The 16,687-nt window shown below is 48.7% G+C and overlaps 2 long non-coding RNA genes across 3 annotated transcripts; both read right to left on the bottom strand.

Moving 5' to 3' along the window:
* Window positions 1-6,202: 6,202 nt before the first annotated feature.
* Window positions 6,203-16,535, bottom strand: LOC121072471. 2 transcript variants are annotated; one of them, XR_005821237.1, is made up of 4 exons: window positions 16,248-16,535; window positions 15,048-15,134; window positions 9,157-9,368; window positions 6,203-8,312 (listed from the first exon to the last, which is right to left on the bottom strand). It is a non-coding gene; the product is annotated as an uncharacterized LOC121072471 (long non-coding RNA). The 2 variants fall into 2 exon arrangements; XR_005821238.1 differs by lacking the exon at window positions 9,157-9,368.
* Window positions 9,376-14,113, bottom strand: LOC121072472. Its single transcript, XR_005821239.1, has 3 exons — window positions 11,201-14,113; window positions 10,915-10,984; window positions 9,376-10,818 (listed from the first exon to the last, which is right to left on the bottom strand). It is a non-coding gene; the product is annotated as an uncharacterized LOC121072472 (long non-coding RNA).
* Window positions 16,536-16,687: the final 152 nt, after the last annotated feature.

Genomic DNA, 16,687 nt, shown 5'->3' with positions numbered 1-16,687 from the left:
CTGGACTCCAGGCACTACTGGAAACAAAAAGCATCCAAACCCGGGCTTGTCTCATGCAATCACCCAGCCCTCAGTGCAGGAAACCATTATTTTCTATGGCTGCTCCCTTTCTGTTCCTCTTTCAAAGCGTGCTGCTGGTTGAGGAGCTCAGCTTTGCACCGTTGGGGTCAAAGCCTGAAAGATAATGCAAGACAGAAACAACACACTGTGCAACTGTCTACTAGGCACATCTGGATGCAGTGTAAACCTCTCCTCTTTGTCAATATAATACTATGCATTTATTTCTCCCTCTGAGAAAAGCAAAAATAGTTCAGATCTGAGCAACAACGACAACAACAACAAAACCAGTGATTAGTGATGCAGAAATGTTGTTATAAAAGGAGACCATGCAAAATGTGGATTGGTTTGGATAAAACAGGTGAAACATGCAACTCTGTCTTAAACAGAATTCAAAGCCCCCTTGGACAAGGTTTTTTCCAGAGATGATTCCTAGGGGAAGGAAAAGAGAAGCACTGAACTGCAGGATTAATGCTCACGATGGAGGTTACCCCTCCTAAATATAACCCCAAAAGTCACTGTCTTCAGTTTCAATGGGCTTCCCAGCGCCTAGTGTCCTGTCTTGGTCACCAGGATGTGGTAGATGTGACAGCTTCTCCTGTTCTCCTGTTCTGAGCAAATATTCCCTCCCACAATCATGATCATACCAATATACCTCCTAATTTTCCCCACCACCTTCTTCCTCACCATCCCTCCTGCTTTGCCTGGCATGGCATTACCCATGTGGGTCTGGCCACACTCGTCCAGCTGTAAGCATCCCATACATTTTTCCTGCTGCCTTGCCAACTGCAGTAGGTAGGTTTCACAAGAAGCTGACACCAGCTCCTCCTCTACTCCCAAGGTCCACATCTAGTGGATTATGTGAAAGCACAGATGGCTGTGCACCTTGTGCTAACTGGGGATTGTTCCTTTTTATCTGGTCACTGAGGCTTGTCCTGCACTTCTCTTTGATTTCAGAAGTTTTTGTGTGAAGCTGCCAGGCAGAACTGAAGGGCTGGTCAACAAGACTTTCATGAATGCCCTAAAGTGCATGACCTGCCAGGCGGTCTGTAGCTGTGCAAACACACTTGTGGCTTTTCAAGGCTCTTACCCTATCTGTACAGGGCAGCAGGGCTATGCAGGATGTACAGAAATGTGACCCAAGGAGTCTCTGATCCCCAGGACAAGGAAAAAAGTGGATGTAGAGTAGGGGTGGCTATGTTTCTCCTACTAGTTCACCCCCTCTGACAAGTATCTGACTATCAAGGGTGAGTAAGCCCAGCATGTGCTACAGGCCAGTGCACAATGAGTTTTTATCACCCATTTCTCAGACCTATATAACACTCATGCACCATTCTGCATTGCTCTGCTGGGGGGAATGCACGGGAAGGCATCTGCTCATAGTAGCTTATGCCTCCCCTAAGTGTCTCTCCATCAGAGCCTGCCAATGCCTGTAAAGTTGTACACAGAGACGTGACCCCATTTGGGAACCTCTGAATGGCCTTTTCAGGCTTCTCCAACTCCTTTCTCCCTGCTCTGCTTCCCTCCCTCCCTAAACCACTTCACCCCTTTCTGCTTAAAGCAGCCAGAAGCGCAGAGGGGAGTGAATGGTGGGCAGAAGGAAGGGCCACTGCACATTAGCCAGGGGCCAGAAAGACAAGCATGGATGTTACAGGTGTTGCAGAAGAGCTTGCTTGCAAATGTGGGGAGAAGAGAGTCCTCCCAAAGCCATCAGTGTCACAGTGATGGAACAGGGAGCAGGGAGGAAGAGAAGATACCAAAGCAACAATGAGGTGCCCCAGCTGTGCAGGAGGATCAGCAACATCAGCCCCCTCACACGTCAAACTCTTAGCAAGAAGCAGGCTTCACAAGCTCTGCAGCTCACCTGGCCATGCCCTGTAACGCAGCGTGGTTCATCCCACCACCTCCGCTCCCCTCATGAACTCAATCTGCCAGCGGTTTGTAGGAGGGCTGAGCTGACAGCATGATTCTTTCCTACATTAGCTTTTATAGGGAAAGTAACCCTTTGCTATGACATCCAACACCTAATAAAAAGTTGCCTCAAAGAGACTTCTGACAGCCTTCCCCAGGACCTCACATCGCAGTCACATGTGGGCACAAACCCTTCTGGTGGCAGGGGCAATGCTCAAGCAGGTGGAGCTGTGGGTGAACATTTCCCAGCGTGGGAACATCTCTGACAGAGAAATGAACTGTCTGGCTGCAAAATGTCATACAGGCATTTCTTGGATGGCTGCGACCAAACCTCCACCTACTTGGAATGAGTGAGGCAAGTGAGCAGACCTTTGCCTTGGCTGTCGAGTAGTATCTCACCAGGGGAGCCCTCCTTCGCCCTCCCCACAAGCATCCAGGCATCATTAGCATCACTAGTGTGTGGAAGTCCTCATCGAGGACATGACCTCATTGTTTCTGTGGCTGTACAAATGTAGCTAAAAGATGGTCTCTGCCCCCAAGGAGCCCATAACCGTGTAAAAAGCCGCACGGGGAACACAGTCTGATTGAAAGAGAGTGTAGAGGAATAATAAGATAATACGGTAATATGTCCTTGGCCTGTATCCCTTTCCTTAGTGTGTTACTCTCTTGACCCTGATGATGTGATGTCTCATTTACAGTCCTGGAAATGCAGGCCATATATATCCCTGTAACTAAGAGATCGGGGACCGTGCTCTGCAGTCTGACTGGCACAAGCCAGCTCAGCTTGGCTTGCAGCTGAATTCCCTTCCCTTCCCTCCTCCATGCTGCAGTAGTCACCTTCACAAGCCTTACAGGGAACAGTCCCTGGCACATGCTGTGCCCCAAGCCAAGCCCAGAAAACACAGGTGTGAGCTGGCCAAGTAAAAGTCAGTGTCTATTATCCCCACCATATGAGGCTAAGAAGTTGAGACGCCTTGCCTATGGCCACGGGAAAGGTCAGTGTTAGAGATCAGGCTGTCTTTTCCAAGGGTCAGACCAGGAGGGAAAGACTTTCCAGGTTAGGATCAGCCTTTATTGCATATCTGTTGCTTTTTTAGCACATCATTCAGAATTTGTTATCACCTAAAGTTCAACTTTGTAAGAGAGCCGAAGCACATAAATCCTCACTTGCAGAGCTGCAAGCGCTTGTGGGTCTGGCCAAGCTGCGAGGAATACCAGCTGTGCATGCAAACAGCCACTGCCACACACCAGGAAGCCTTTTCTGCAAACAAAAATGCTTTCTCGACCAGTACATGGCTGGTGCTGCATGCAGTGCCCTGGCAAACACGGCCTGCAGCAAGTTACAGCAGTGTTCAGCAGAGGCCATTTTGGCATGGGGTGCTTTAGGAGGCTCGAGTTAGCTCCAGCTGAGCCCCAGATGTTCAGCCACAGCTCCTGATCCTGCACTAACTACTGAGCTGGACAGCACTCATACCAAATCTTCACCAGCAGTGGCTTTGGCCACCCTCGAGCTCGAGGTTAGTGGTGCTTATCCCCAGTGCCGTGACTCGCACTATAGGGAATTTGGGCCTGGGAGCCCTGGGTAGCACAGGGATCCCATGGATCATTTCTCCTTTGAATTAGGAGGCAGCATTTGTCACACTGCCTTTAGGCATTATAATTAGCAACTTGAAGCTACGAGATCCCTTTGCCTAGATGTGAGGCTTTACCGTGTGTGGCTGCAATGGCAGGAATGTCACGCTGCCTGCTCACGCTTCTGTCATTTCTTGCTGCTGCTGCTGGGGAATATCTGTAGGGAGAGAGAGGGGAAGGGATTTATTTTTTGGGTGATATAAAGTGAGTGGGGAACAGTGAGAAGAGAACTGCTGATTTGACCTTGAGCGCTGGGAGAAAGCATAACACACAGCCTGTATGAAGTTTCCTCTTGAAGAAAAATAATAATAATAATAATAAAAATCTTTTTGTTCCTTTACCAGAGAAGACTATAAAAATCTGCTCCTGCAAAGCTGAAGTGGATTTCACAGCCAAAGCGAGGTCATGCAGAAACTGTTGCCAGGTCAAGTTTTCACTTTGAACATTTTCACAGTTAAAGGAGGATCCAGGACATGTAAGAAAACACAGCCCCAGACTTTCCACTTTAAACTGCTTCTTGCTTGAACTATAAGGTGCAAAGAAGACATCAGGATGGGGGGGAGGGAATTGGAGTGGCAGGGTTTGGGTGATTTGTTTATCCAGAAAATCTCTGCATCTGCTCTTTTCAGTGAAGTTCCCATTGCTTTTTTTTTTGCTTTTTTTTTTTCTCCATTTTCCAGCTGTGTAGCACAAAGCACAGGCAGGTCAACAGTCTTGCTGAAGATCACAGACTGAGTCAGTGGCTCTGGAGAGATCAGAGCCAGGACCCCACTGTGTGCCAGCTCTTTGTGTTTCCCTCTGGTTTTGAAATTCGTTTCAAGCCCAGGTGCTAAAACAAGGTGAAGCAGGACAAATTCCAGACTGCGGCTTTGGCGGAGGCTTCTGAAGGATAAAATGCCACCACGACACTGTGACACTCGGGAGTAGGGGCATTTCTGCATCTGCCACTCCATGACTTTGCAATAGCTTCACAACACGCTGGCGCATTGCAACCAAAACTGACAACACTGCGGGGTCCTCAGAGTTGTAACATTTCCACATGTTTCATGAAAACTGGTGACCAGGTAGAGGAGAGCGCCTGAAATGAAGTACCCGCTGTAGGATAGAGGGACTCAGCCACCAGCAAAGCCACCTGAGAAAGGGGTGCTGCAAACCAGAGGCTGTGGCTGCAGCTGCACAAGCAAATTAAACAGGACAGGGGCTCAAGCACCAGCACGTGCCTGCCCATGCTATTTAACTGCTTAGCACCCCCGTCACGGCTGTCATAACGTCTTGCAGTCCTTAGGGTGGGCACCACACCAGAAGGGGACATGTCCACACATAAGGCGGGTGACATCCCCCTGGACTGGACAGCAGCACAAGCCTTTATAGGGTCAGAGCTATGTCATTGGGAGTTCCTTTTTTTTTCCTGATTGGACGCATAGCGTGTTAAAATTGATCTCTGTCTTTTCCCCAAAAATATGGTGTCTTTGTGCTAATGTTAATCAAAGATCGGGCTATAAGTTTCAATAGAAGAAAGCACTGGGAAAAAAATAATTAAAATAAAATAAAATAAAATAAAATAAAATAAAATAAAATAAAAAGATTTTATTTAGCTGTTTTGGTGTTTTGGAAAAAAAAAAAAAAGTGTGTGTGTATGTGTATATATATATACATGTGACTATTTTGCCAGCAGTGGATCTTGGTTTGTTATTGTAGGGTCCCTTGAAAACAAGGGCTGGCAAAGGTGAAAGTAATTTGCAATCCTTGAGCTACATTGATTAATTGTGGCCAATTTGTGCAGCGATAGTGGGGTCTTTTAACAGGAGGTCACCCAAAGGTACGAGGCTGAAGAGGGTAGATTATTAGTGGAGGACTGCTGGTTAACAGCAGCCATGGAGCTGTTTATGAGCAGGGGGCTCAGCTGGTATGAACAGGATATTCATGAACGCTGCACGACAAAATGGTTCGTTGTTGTGGTCATGCGCTCTGGGCTGCTAATATTCGTGGGTGCACTTGTGTGGGCATGTTCAGTTTATTTAGAAAATAAGGGCATTGAAGCACTTGTTTTCTGAAGGGGGGGCGGGAAGCACAGAGCAAGAGTGATTCCAACTGTGCAAATATTGAAGAGAAAGAAAGGAGAACATCTCATTCTCCTTTTCACAAGTTTTTAAATGACAAAGCAAAAGACGTGAAATGCTGGGCAGAACCACGCTTGCCATTGCCTGGGGTCCCCAGCACAGCAGAAGGCTGCTAAACCAATAATCTTGCTTCCCTGACCTTGCAGCCTTCTAACAAATCCTTTCTGCTTTAGCAGGATTTGTTTCAGAGAACTCGGCTGTGTAATCTGGTACTCTGGTAATGTCCTCATTTAACAGACTTGAGGCAAAATCCTGCTCGTAGCTCCACTGGCGTGGTCCCACTGTTTTTGGTGCGGCTGCTCTGGCTGAGAGCAGAGCATGACATTTTTCCCATTAATCTCATTCCGCCTTGCTATTGTGTTTCATTTTACAGTGCCCTGGAAACCGGGAAACCTGTATGTCTTCGCCCATTTGATGTACAGGAAATGTATTCGCTTAACTAATCTGTTCCTTCCACAGAGGGTTGTGTTTGGGTTTTTTGTTTGTTTTTTTTTTTTCTTCTTGTTTGTTTGTTTGTTTGTTTTTTCTTTTCCTGAGCCTCACAATGCTTATGGAAACTGGTTATGGTAGAGGGGAAAAAGATTAGTGTTGGTACTCGGCAGCCACATGTATCCTGCTCAGTTAAAACTGTGTCCAGGACGCTCCAGGAACAGAAGTCCTCATTCCAAACTTTGTCCACAGCCACTCTCCAGCTACCCTTTCAGCTACAAGAGCAGCCTTTCTGGCTCACCCAGCAGCTGGAATGGATGCGGGCATGAGCAAGCCTAAGCCATCCCATGCAGGCTGCAGCTGTACCCAGGTGGCCGCAGCCATCCACCCCTGCCCGGCCTTGGAAGCCAAGCAGCCCTTGGCCAAAGGGCTCCTGAGCCTGCCGGAAAAGCCATGCAGTCCGAGGCACAAAAGTCGGACTCTTTTGGAAGAAGGACTGAAGGCTTTAGCCCTGAGGGCACTGGAGCAGTCACTATTCAGTCAAGTGTCCTGGAAAGGACAGCATTTCTCAGCATCCAACAAAAGTCCCAGATCCCTCACGCCTGTCTTCAACCATGAAGAAGCGCGACAGGTACGTTCAGCCAGACAGCCAACTTTTAGGTATGTACGGAGAACTGGGGTGGAGTCTCCAAGCATGGTTTGTCAGGGCATATGGGCTACAACACTGACTTGGAAGAGTGTGAGTAAAGTCAAGGATGAGGTGGTGGAAGGATGGAGATAGGACCCCTCCGACATCTAGCACCACTGCACTTGAAATATGTTCAGATTTAGGAGGCTTCCTGTGGGCTGCAAGACATACAGTGCAAGCCTGGAAAACTCTGCCCACTCTTTGAAAACCTGAGACTATAAGAGGCAGACAAAGGGGGCTTAAAGGAAAAGATGGGAAATCAAGCCACATGTGCTATTCATGGGGACCTCAGAAAAACATCAAGGATTTGGCAGCAAGTAGTGGCTTTGGGCAGAGCGAGAGCAGAGAGAATAGCTACAGGAGCCAGTCACCTGGGAAAGCAGCTACAGTAAAGTTTATATTGGATCAGGCTGTCCTGAGGGATTTCTGCAGGAAGATTGAGGAGGCTGCTGAAAACTCTGGAAAAAGCATGCAAATGGGCCATAAAAATGAAGGCAAGTGGGAGGCATGATTTTTTTTCCTTTGGCTGAAATTTATTCATTTTGTTCATAGATTAAGTTCTTGTCCTTCTGAGGAAGAATCCATCATGCTGGTATATGAATGTCTGCAGTGTTGGTGCCATTGCCAGGATGCTCATTTGCTTGTGCAGCTTCCTAATGTGACATGTCAGCACCAAGAAAGAGCTCTCCAGCTCGCTCATGCTGCTGGAAAGGAAAAACCCCACTCCTCTTCCTAACTCTTGCAACTTGCCTGCTCCTCATGGCACTGTGTTCTTTTACGTCTACCCTGTTAAGCTGCTGCTCATTCCTCTTGAGCCTATATTCCTCTGATGCCTTTTTTGCATATACTTGTTCATCCCCAGGATCTCATCTGAAATGCAAGTTAGCTGCCCTAGAGGAAGCCCAGTGTCTAAGAGCATCATTCACACCAGACTCGTTCCAGACAGGCGGATGGTGACCAAAGGGCCATGCATCCCAGCAAGTCATGAGACCCATTGCTATGGAGAAGCTCTCCTGGAATTTCCTATCATAGGAGGGCTCAGTTTCTTTGCCCTGTTCCCGTTATTGTCCTCTTGCCAAGCAGCCCACAGTTGGCTGGCATTTTCCCGAAACCATTGCGAGCAGTGCCTTCAAAGACGCGACGTCACATGTGCCGGAGCATGCCTCTGGTCTGAGTGAGTTCCTGTCAGCCTGACGCACGGGGGGAATACTCAATTGATTCCTGATGCGCTTACACGCATCACGACACGGAGATGTCGCCCACTGGCACGAGCGTGTTGAGTCACCGCATTTCCCCGGGCTGCAGAAGTGCAGGAATCGTAACCATTTCCCAGCACAGCTCCGTGAGGGTGCTGGCTCTGGCCAAGGCGCTTATGTTCTCTGCTTAACCTCCCGATGGCTTTTCCGAGGAGTCAGCATCAACCCAGTGCACAGGCATCTGCCTTTCCCTCTCTCTCTGAGCCTAACGTGAAATATCTGTAAATGAAAAAAATATATATACTTTATATATATATAATGCATATGTGCCCTTTATATATATGTATATATATATTAGTAAATATAATTATATATATATATATATGTTTTAATACCACATTTTTAGTATTTCTTTTAATACTGAGTGAAACAATGATTTATGGGTTTTCAAACAAGGTTTTATGGCCACTCTCAACACTTCGGGCCAGTGTGTCCCAGGGGCCATTTGTCAGAGGGCACACAGAGGTTGGGAAGGTGGCAAAGACTTGCTGGATCATCCATGAGCAATGCTCGGCTCCACCAGGAGGGCCAGAAGGGCAGAAACAGGAGTGGGGATGTTTCCTAGCGAAAGCAAAGTGCAAGGCAAAGGACTTCTTGTTCACAGGGTGAAAATGTCTCCCTTCACCAACCAGGCGAGGGAGTTGAGGTAGCAGCCTGCTAGCAGATCCCACAGCTCTTGACCTCTGCGCTTTTGCTACTACAGCAGAAGTGGGGCAACAGTTTGGGAGCGCTGCTGCAAGCCATTTGTCAGGAGTGCAGGAGAAATCTGTCCTTGGCTTACGAACACCACACATGGCTCAGCACTTTGATGACTGCAGCTGCCTGCGTTAAGGGAGCCGGCAACTGGAGAGTGGAAAAGGATGCTGGAAAAGGGGAGGAGGGAAGGCTGTTGGTCCTGGATGTACAGACAGATAATTACTGCCTTTAGGATCCCGGGGGACGGGTAAATTGTAAGAGAAGCTGTAATATGCCATAAAATGAATATCTCTTGTTGAGGCCGTGATTTGTCACAGCCAGGAGAGTTATGAATTTTAGTTCAAGAGTCAGTATTATTTTAGCTTACCCTTGAGGATCAGCATTCACAGGCTGGAGATGAAGTGGATGTTGTATAAAAATGTTTCCCCACTGGTAAGTGGGTGTTTGTGCTCTTCACCGAGTGGTCTGTGTGATATGCAGTTTCTGGGAAGGCATTTGGTGTAAGGGATGAAATATATCACATTCCAGGTGAGAATATGTGGGATCCAAAGCTTTTGATGGGTCTGAAGTGGGACAGCTCTGAAAACACAGATAACTGGGTCACTGTCAAAATGTGCTATTTTAATGCCTTTGAGGTTTTGCTTCTGATGAGTATTTACATCCCCACACCTCTGTCTTGGGACAAGAGAGGGGGGTTTCAAGTAGGAACTGTCAAGCAGAGGCAAGGAGAGGAGATGATAACTTGCACTGTGGTGCTAGAGAGAGACTTGTTAGGGATCCCAGCACTGCAGGAGTCTGGGGAGGATGGTGGCCTCAGAAAGTCATCAGGAGAAGGGGCTGGTTGGAAGAGACCTTGATGCTTTTTGACATCTCTGCTCTCTTCCCTAGTCGCTACACCCCTCTGGATAAATCAGCAATGGTCTGACACGCCAGGGCTGCTCGAAATCTCTGTGGTTGAGCATTAGACCCATCCATGCAAGGGCAAATTCCTGGGAGACTTGAATGGAGGCAACCTCAGCGCATGACCAGGTGGTGGTGTACCTTGATTCTTCTTTGTCTTGGACAACAGCTTTAGACAGTTACCCCCAGTCCTGCATCCTGCATCCAGCCTCTTTCATGCTCAGGAGTGTCAGGGGAATGGGCCAACAAAACATTGCACTGAAATGTGGCCTCAGAGGAGAAGGCAAACTGGCAAGCTGAGCTGGGACCCATTCATGGGAGCAAGCTTTGCCGCTGAGTGGGTGAAACCATTCACCCTCATTATCCTCTCCAGCCTGCTGGGGATGGAGGCATCCCAGCATCAGCTGCGAGTCTTGTTCTAGAGGAAAGGCAAAGATGAGATGCACACACAGGTTCCCCCGCAAGAGCTGATCCTCCTGCATGTCAGCAGTGTAACCGTCCGGAACAGTGTAATTATTGTAAACGTAATTAATAGCGATCTGGGAAGATTATAACTTTCTCTCTCCTCCACTTTTTTTTTTTTTTTAAACTTTTTTTACTTTTTTCCCCAAAAACTTTCTGGTTGTGCTTTTTTTGGCAACCCCAAAATAGTAATTCGATGCAAACGCTGGCCACAAATCCAATGGAGCTTGATAGGCTTTAAACGAGGGGAGGGGGACAGGCGGGGGTGATTGCTTTAATAACTGTTCTTGGAAAAAGGCCACTGATGTGTTTTCATTACTCAGAAGAAGAAGAAAGCCAGAAAGAAAACAAGTGGCAGGACAGCCATTAGAAAATAACTCTGAATAATTATAGAGTGGGGGCAAGGGGAAGTCCAGGGAATTACTTCAGGGATATAATCATGAGCCCACATCCAGGCCAGTTACTGGCGGCTAAGAAGAGGATGTATCCAAGCAGCGTTTGTGGGCCCCTCTGGTTTGGGTCCGTCTCCATCAAGTCTTGCATGAGCCTACGTCCCCATCACAGAAGCTGTTGTCCCCACCGTCTCAGCAGGACGCCAAAAGACTACACGTATTCCTGACCTTACAGTGCTCTGCAGACCTTCAGGGATGAGGCTTCGGGTGAGTTTCTGGGATGGGATGGAGACAGGATATTTTTCTTTCACAACATGAAGGCTGAGGCCCCCATGAAGCCTCAGCCTGGATTAAATTGGTGAGGATCTCACCTGTCCTTTGAGTGGCACAACTTTAATAAAGGAGGCTATACACAGACCTCTGATCACACAGCAGGAGGTTCTGCAAGAAATCAAGGTGCGCTAACTGAAGGGAGAAGAAAGGAAGGAGTTTTCCCTAGTCAGAAGGAATATAAAAAGGCACAGGCAGTTCTTCCCATCCCCAAAACCCCAAGTATTTTGGATGTCCCCAGGGAACCTCTGCAGCACTTCAGCAGAAAAGGCAGCCTGGTTTCTGAGCTCTCCTCAGAGCCCGGCTGGAAAGGTCACGTCTCCTCACCTTTAGGAAGCCTCCAAGCCATCCATAGCCTCTCCTCTCAATGGTGCAGCTAGATATCCACCCCAGGGCTCTCTATGAAAATTACACCTCTTCAGGAGTGAGCAGACACAGCAGGCTTGGAGGGAGCTGATGGTCACAGTCAGGAGTCATCTCCTGCAGATAAACCACCGCTTATCACGAGTTCATGGGGCCAGGCAGCAGGTACATGATCATGGAGGCAAAGTGCCTCCCCACATCACAGTGAGCACACCTGTAAGAAACCTCTGTTTGCTTGGTCAATTCCAAGCATGCTTGCTTCCCTAAACCCTTTTCCTAACGCTCCCAGCAAAATGTGCAATGCTTTACAGGCGACAAAAGGAAAGCCCTTCAGAGGATGCTTGCTTCTTCCAGGAGACGCCCCTCTCCCCCCAGGGAAACAATCTGACTTATTTATGAGCCACCCATCACCGTGGCATCAGCAAGCTTTCTAAAGCTCCTTACTCTATGCCAGAGAGACATGGCAACCCTCTGTATTTCACTGCATCACAAGGCAAATAACTAGACAATACCTCCAGAAGCCAGCAGGCTGGGGCATCTGTTCAAGTTTCCCAGAGACCATCTGAATTTATACTTTTCCTTTTATTTATGCCATTTTTTTTCTACTGGTTATTGATGATGTTTCTCATTTGTTTTTATTAGATGCAGGTGTTTTCTGCCCTTCAGCTGGGAGCACTTTCTCTTTTCAGCCAATTCCAGCTCTACTTTGTGCCTCGGTCACCTTTTGACTGTGATACTGGAGAGGCAGAGAAAGGGAGAGGAAAAAAAAAAAAAAAGGAGAGCAGGAGAGATACCGATTTTTGCTGCCTCAGCAGATGTGTGTTAAAGTGTTTTAGTGATTCAGCCAGTGCGCCTGCCTGAGGCCAAAGGAGAGGCATTGTCTGAATCTAAAACAATTAATAACAAAAAAAGAATGTGGGCAGCACGGAGCGGGGGAAGGTGGAGGTGGAAAGCGAGCGAATCATGGGGATATTTTGAGCTTGCCGAGCACCTCGAGAAGAAGATTCCCAACCGCTTTCGAAGGCAGCTGTCTGAACCCACCCGGTTCCCTCTGATATACAGGAGCCTCACTGGCCCTGTGGCAGACAGGGGAAGATGAAGCTGCTTTTGCAACTCCTCCCCGGCCCTCCCGAGCCTCTGGAACTAGGCCAGCCTCCTCCCCAGAGACAAACTGCGCTGCCCTGACATCCCAAGCAAGCACAACCGCGTACACAGGTCCGTGCCCGCGGGGCTGGGAGGGGGAAAATGGCCCCACGTGTGTGCCTGGGGGACACCGAGCCACTTGCCCACGCTCAAGGACCCCGCTCAGGCCCTTCGAGCAAGGCAAAGGCCTCAGCTCTCTGCACCGGCCGGGAAGGCGCAAAGGGGAACCTCTGCTGTCTGCTCGTGATGAAACATCTGTCTTTTCCCTGTTAGCAAAAGAAACTAATTTCGTCTGTGCTCAGGCAAGAGGAATTTGTCCCCTGAGCAAGTTCTGCCTCTATCGTTTAAATATCCAGTACAGGCTTTAAGCTCTGGCTCTTGCAAAAGGGCCTTGCGATGCGCAGGAGCTGATGTCCCCCACACCTTGCAAGGTGACTTGGGTAGCAATGGGAGATGGAGGCACCCCAGTCACCAGGCATCGCTGGAAATCTTGGCAGCCGAGCCTTGATAACGTGAAACGGAGCCAACCCAGGCACGCAGAACACCCAGGCGCTGATCTGGTGAGGGGAGACTCCATTCCTACATGCGGTTTAAAATTGATACCCCCATGAGGCATGTTAGAAAGGAAAACATTGATGCTGTCTTCACTGGAAGCATCGGTTGCTTTGTTTTTTTAATGACACAGAAAGCTGCCTGCAAAGAGATAATTTCATTCAGCCTAGCCCTTGCTGGATGTGGAAGGAAGTCCTTGGAGGTGACTCCAACGAATCCAGTATGCCACCTAGCCCTCGCTAGCTCTACTACACCCACCGCTGCAGCGCGGGCTGCTCGCGCCTGCTGGAAAGGGGCTCCTGGCGTGAAGCTGTGAACACCTCTTGGGGTTAGCATTGCAGGGATGGAGGCACCATCCAAGAGAAGGACAAACATCTTGGGAAGGAATCCGATTTTACTCCCAACTCTCAACCCAGTCTCCACGCGAAGTGAAGTAGCATGTTGGTATCTGCACTGCCTGCTGTTGCCCATCTTCCCTTTTTGTGCTTCTCCCCCAGGCTTGCCCCATCAGTTCCACTTTTGTCACTTGTCATTTTGCCCTCTGGGATTTTTTGCACTAAGGATGAAATATCGGCTCTTTTCGTAATGATGCTTGAGGCACCTGATTTCACAACCTGTTGGTGTTTTTTAATACTTGCACATGAAAAAAAAAAATCTCCTGTATAAGCATTATTTTCCTAATGAGTTTCAGATCTATACCAACTGGACAGTGGTTTTGGAGGGAGAAGAAAAAAAAATCTCATTCATGTATCTGTGATTCAGCCCTTAATCTTTCTAGATTGCCTGAACTTGTTTGATGTTCTGAGTGCCTCCAAAACACACAGATTAGCCCAAACTGATTAAAGCACGTTTCATCTTCATTATCATGCCCAGGAAAGTCAGTGCTTTTGCACATTACAGAGAGTATCGTAATGAAGTGTGACGTATCTGAGATATAAAGAATGGTAACTCTTTTCCAAATGACTACTTCTCTTTTTTTTTTTTCCTTTTTTCTTTTTTTCCAAGAAGGAGCCATATGTAACAAATAGAGCCTATAGCAATGAAGTATATTAACAGACACTAACAGAAACCTTGGTTTCCTCTTGTTCATTCCCCCAAAATAAGAAAGCATGTCTTTTAAACATAAAACATCATTGTGATCTCCCCTGGAAGAGAAAAAGCCAGGAGAAATGAGATCTTCATGAGCTGTGGGCTCTGCTACAGCTCGTGACCAGCCGTACACTGCCCCATTGCTCTCTTTTGTTCCCAGGGCAGTGGGTTTTTTTGGAGCATCAGCACAAATGTCAAGAAGCGAGCCCTTGTGAGGAGCATGATGGCACACACCAAGCGTTCATCTGCAACTCCATCCCTACTCGTGGGCTCAGGAGTATGGATCCTCATGGTTAAGGCCACTTAAATATTTTGGCAGAAAACCTGTTATCAGGGCACGTCTCATGGCTAAAACTTTACCTTCCCCTGGTTGAGCGTCTGACAGAGTTTCCAGGTGCACTGTGATGGATAAAGGTCCCGACACAGCCTCTCAGCTCAGCGTAGGAGGGAAGCGAGGGTGGCCTCAGGACAACTTCACACCACTTGGATGTGGCCTGCTCTGAAAGCCCGGGAGACAGCTCCCAGGCAGCCCGAAATTAGGGCAGCTTCCCTGGGGCTGCCTCGCAGGATCCCTGCCCCGTAGCAATCCAACCGTGCCCAATTCTCCTGTGCCAGGGCTTGCAGCTGGGCTGCATGGAGGCAGCTCCCTACACGCCTCGCCGCTTTGTGTCCTGCAGGCTGGAGTGGGAGGGAAACCTCCCCGCCACCCCTCTCCATACTCTTGCAGTCTCCGCAGCAGAAATTATTTGGGAAACTCTGTTTCTTACAGGGTGGCGGAGAGAAAAAGGAAAGCCAACTCTCTCCTGCCCTGTCACAAAGTGACAAAAAAAAATCTCCAAATCTCCAGGTGAGAAGTGCTCCTCTGCCCGGTGCTATTTTCTGCAAGGCACCCGGTCAGACCAGCAGCAGAGCCTCATAAAAATCAGCAGCAGGATGCAATTAATATGCTGTAAAAGTCATAAGTGTCAACTGGAGAAACCATTTAATAATGCTTCTAGATAAAATCCAAAGGGGTTGCTTTTCTTACCTTAGGGGTGCCTATTTTGTAGCAGTTAACTGGGATCTAAGCAGAGGTTCAGGTATGATCAAATAAAACCTCTGGAAAACCTGCTGGCTGAGAGAAAGAGAAAAAAAAGCTCAGAAATGTGGCCTTCTTTTTTGAAAAGAGGGGGGTCAAAAAAGGACGGCAGGGAGCTGATCCTTACTCCAGAGCTCCCGTGGGGTAGGAAGGCAGTAAAACAAGGAACACCTGAGATGTGCAAAAAAAAAAAAAAAAGTCTTAAGCGGGGAAATTTTGGTGAAGAAAGAGTTAATGTTTTTAAGCAAGCACCCGTCCTCTTACCATAGATAAGGGTGCATTCTAGTGGCAAAATCCATGCAATGCAGCTGCATAGCTGCCTGATCTAAAAAGAAACCTGGGGAATATGAGGCTCTGGAGGAGCGCGTGCATGTGTGGAAGGGGGGGTGACTTGAATTGCCCGTGAACCTCACCCAGAATTGCCTGGTGCCTTCCAGTTTCCCTGGTAGATAACCGTGGGCTTGTGCTGGGGAGCGATCTCCCAGCCGCTCCTCCAGGTGTAACATCCCTGCGCACAGCTGCCTGGGCTGGCCACGGGGCTGCACGAGGCAATTTTGGAGATTCCCTTTGCCACGCTTCCAGCTTCCCCACTCCTAGCAATGAATGAGCACTGAGGGAGGCAAGTGCAAAGGACCAGGGCCCGGAGAGCTGTAACGCTGAGGAATGCAGCGGTGGAACAAAAGGCAGCAAACCGCAAGCTGTCCAGGACAGAGGATGAACACTGCAAAGTCTTTTTTTATTTTATTTTTAAACTTCTCCCCCCCACACGCACTTTTGTGCAGGGCAAGAGGCAGAAGAAGAATGAGCTAAAACGTGCAAATTGGACTTCGCATGGCAAAATTCCCCTTGTTTTCTGGCATGCCCTGAGCAACAGCGAACTTTTCCAAAGAGGAATCTAACACAGTTCTTACAAGCAGCCCAGCCCTCCCTCCTGCTCCCTGTCCGGACGCGTTAACCCTTGCTGTTTGGGGGTGTCAGGGGCACAGCCTGGCACTGGGAAAAGCCCCCCTGCCTTTTCACCCCTCGCCCAGGCTGGGGTGAGTGGGAGAGGAGAGCTGGGCACGCCGCACACACAAAGGCTCCTCCTGGGAGCAGGGTGGGCGAGAGCAGCTCCCTGGCACCCACCAGCCATCTCCCTGCCAATCCCACCTTTGGAGCTGATGGTGGGGTGCATGCACCCGCTCCCCCCTCGCCGAGGGTCCCCAGCCACCCGGGCAGGGGATGGGGGTCTCCACCCCAAGCGAGACTGAGAGCAGCAGGATCAGGCCCTACTAATGCACCCCCCTCTTCCCTCCCCAAACTCAGCACTCTGACCTCTCCCTCCCAGGCTCCCCGCAGCCCAAACTGCCTCGCAACCCAATTGCAACCACTTTTCTCCTTCTATCCTTTTTTTTTTTTTTTTTTTTAAACCGTGAAGATCTCAACTTTTTTTTTTTTTTTTTTTTTTTCTCTTCCCCTGTCTCTCCCCTCCCCATCCTCGCCTTCCCCTTCCCCCTCCTCCTCCCCTTGTCTCTCCTCATAATATTATCCTTGATCACTGCCCGGGGTTTGAAGCCCAGAAGTCAGAAGCTGCGCACCCCACCCCCACC

The sequence above is a fragment of the Cygnus olor genome, chromosome 6, assembly GCF_009769625.2.
Source record: "Cygnus olor isolate bCygOlo1 chromosome 6, bCygOlo1.pri.v2, whole genome shotgun sequence".
NCBI lineage: Eukaryota > Metazoa > Chordata > Aves > Anseriformes > Anatidae > Cygnus > Cygnus olor.
Note: the sequence above shows the minus strand (reverse complement) of the source record. Positions and strands in the feature narration are given on the sequence as shown.